Raw genomic sequence first — 3,143 nt, 5'->3', positions numbered from 1 at the left:
ACACTTATACTCTTGAAAAGACTAAGTTTTTGACCATCATAGATAGTTTTTTAAAATATGCTCAGGCATACCCACAAACTTCTAATATTTTTCTCTCATTATAGCGTGCCCACACAAATTGTTATTGACAATGGCACAGAATTTAAAAATACTGTGGTCACTGAACTCTTAAGTTTGCATAAGATTAAAATTCATTTTTGTTCACCAAATCATCCCCAATCAAATGGACTAATTGAACGACTCCATTCTACTTTAACTGAACACATACGCCTACTAAACAATCAACAATTTTTAAATACACCGATATCCAACAAAATGGTATACGCTATTTTAGCTTATAACAATTCAATTCATTCAACAACTAAACTAAAACCCACTGATGTAATTAATGGTCACATTTCCACTAATTACCCTTTCGACATTCAATTAGATCAATTATTATTAAGCGACTATGTTTATACCCATAAACAAAAATCTCAAACACTATATTCGCAAATGAATAAACACATTATTGAAAACAAACAAAAACTTATAGCAAAAATTAATGGAAAACGTGATAATCCCGACCTTTTCCAACCAGACCAAGAAGTGTACATTAAAAAACATGTTAGACAAAAACATGCAGACAAATTTTCAAAACCAGCCAAAATCGAAGATGTTAATCAACAGCGCAAAATGATTAAAACTCCATTACAAGCGAAAGTTCATATGGATAATTTAAAACGACATCTCAGACAAACTTGCAGTTCTGACTAAAGGTAAATGTATTAATTTCAGACTTGTTGGCGCCGTTATCGGAGACGGAGATAAAATAACAATGAACAAACTGGACAATAACCCAGGAATAATAATACATTATTATGACTTAGATCCCATTATCATAGAAATCAACAAGTTATATAGTAAGTCCGAAAATATTTTATGTTCACTAATGGCTCATAAAGAATATCTTGATGAATAGACCAATTATTTTAAAATATTAAAAATCACACAGAAAAGAGTTGAAAATAAAATTAAAGCAATACTGCCACACCCCTTAAGAACCAAAAGAGGTATTCTAAATATTATTGGTTCGGTATTTAAAGCTATTACCGGAAATCTAGACGCAAGCGATGGCGAACATTACGAAAATGTTATAAAAGAATTACAACAAAATCAGATTAATGTAGCGGAAAGTATAAAAAACCAAAACTCTATATCTACAAGAGTCGTAAAACGCTTTCAACTCTACGATTTACAAAATAAATAAGAATAACTATTTACTCGAAGCAAAAGTTAAACAAATTGGCCTCATCGTTCAGAAATCAACACATCGTGAAAATAACTATTTTATTCGAGACACCTTAAATCAAATTATTAACATTTATGAAATTATCGATTCTCTATTACAAGATATTGAAAACTCGTTAACATTTGCAAAATTAAAAATAATGCATCCAAGCATTATAAAACTAAATGATCTTTCAGTAGAACTAAAAACTCTCGAAAAGCTTATAACACCTAATCATTTACCTTTACCTACCACATTTATGAATATGTTTATGTACGAAAATGTTATTCATATTGACTGTTTTATATTAAACAATAAAATTACATACTTGTTAAGAGTACCAATAACAAACCCTATTAATTTCGATTATTTCCATTTGTATTCTATTCCCATAAAACATTAGAGTCTGTTTAAGGTTGTTATTCCTCGCGATAAGTATTTAATTAAAAACCAATTGCACTACACATATCAACAAGAACCATGCAAGAAAATACAGCCAAACACATTTCTTTGCAATAAAGAAGAGTGGAAAAAAACAAGTTGGAAAGGACAGTCCTTGCGAAGTGCAATTGCTGCAATCACCGAAATATACATCAGCATGCCGATAAGTTGACGCAAGCATCAAAGATCCCAATTAAATCAATTAGATGCAACAAATCAATGGTTATTGATATTTCCTGAAGATAATATGCTGAATCTTATATGCCGAAATCAACAAGAACACAAATCCCTATCAGGAACGTATTTAGTCACCATACCTACCGGATGTCTGCTGAAATCAAAAGACATCTCAATCACCAATAGCCAAACGGTTACGGAATCCAATAGACAACAACCAATCATCTTTCTCGACTTCGAAGAGAAGCAGCCAATTGAATTATTGCCCACATTGAATCTGAGTTTCCACCTTCAAGACGTCAAATTAGATGGACTTCACAAATTAAGAAACAAAATTGAAAACAACCACCCAAACTTGTTCTTCAATCAAATAACAAAAACCCCAAGCTTGTGGACAATTTTCGTTTACGTCGTTCTGTTCGTACTACTGCTATATGTGACGTAATGTTTAACGCAGACATAGCCATTTAAGAGCAGAGTTTTGTTTTTCAGAGTGAGCTTGCTTTTCTGGTTTAAGAGAGGGTACAGGGTGCCGGCTGTTTGGCTTCCTTTGGTGATTATTTTGTTAATGTGCTCAGCAAAGTTTAGTCTAGAATCGATGATAACACCAAGATATTTGAGAGATTTAGAAAGTGGGATTTCGGTGTTGTTGAGCATTAGTTTGGGTGTGTTAGTGGGAGGTCTTTGTCTCGAAATTATCATGGCTTTAGTTTTTTCTGCATTAATTTTGAATTTCCAGGTGTCAGCCCACTCTTGAAAAATGTGCCATACTTTATCGAAAGCTTTTTCTATGTTCAGACAGACGACTCGACGAGGCGTCAGGGGGGATTTGAATGTAGTCAATTTCGGTGAGGACGCTGTCGACCTCCTCCTCGAAATCTAGGTTGTCGTTTTCGGAAATGTTGGGCTAGAACTGGCGTTCAAGGGAGTCCGCAAAAGCTTCAGCTTTTTCTTCGTCCAAATAGACCACCCCTCGCACGCCATGTATTGGGGGAAAGTGCGTTTTTGTTTTTCCTCGCATAGCCTTGGAGATTTTCCAGGCGCGGGGGTCGCCCGTTGGGAGGTTTTCCAAAAGTTCTGTCCACCTTTTGTTTCTTAGGTTTGAGATCTGAATTTTGATTTCCTTGGTTAGTTTGTTTGCCTGTTTGTTAAGCTCTGAGTCGGTCAATTGTTTAATGAGAGTTTTGAGCTCAGGCGGCAGAGAGAAAGGGTTTTTGTTCGAATTTGGCTTTAGCATTGTGGTTTTTGAGAGTGC

This window comes from Dendroctonus ponderosae, unplaced genomic scaffold (genome assembly GCF_020466585.1).
Source record: "Dendroctonus ponderosae isolate FM_Combo_2020 unplaced genomic scaffold, Dpon_F_20191213v2 Dpon_F_20191213_1, whole genome shotgun sequence".
Classification (NCBI taxonomy): Eukaryota; Metazoa; Arthropoda; class Insecta; order Coleoptera; family Curculionidae; genus Dendroctonus; species Dendroctonus ponderosae.
The sequence above is the reverse complement of the archived record's forward strand: the minus strand, read 5'-3'. Positions refer to the sequence as shown.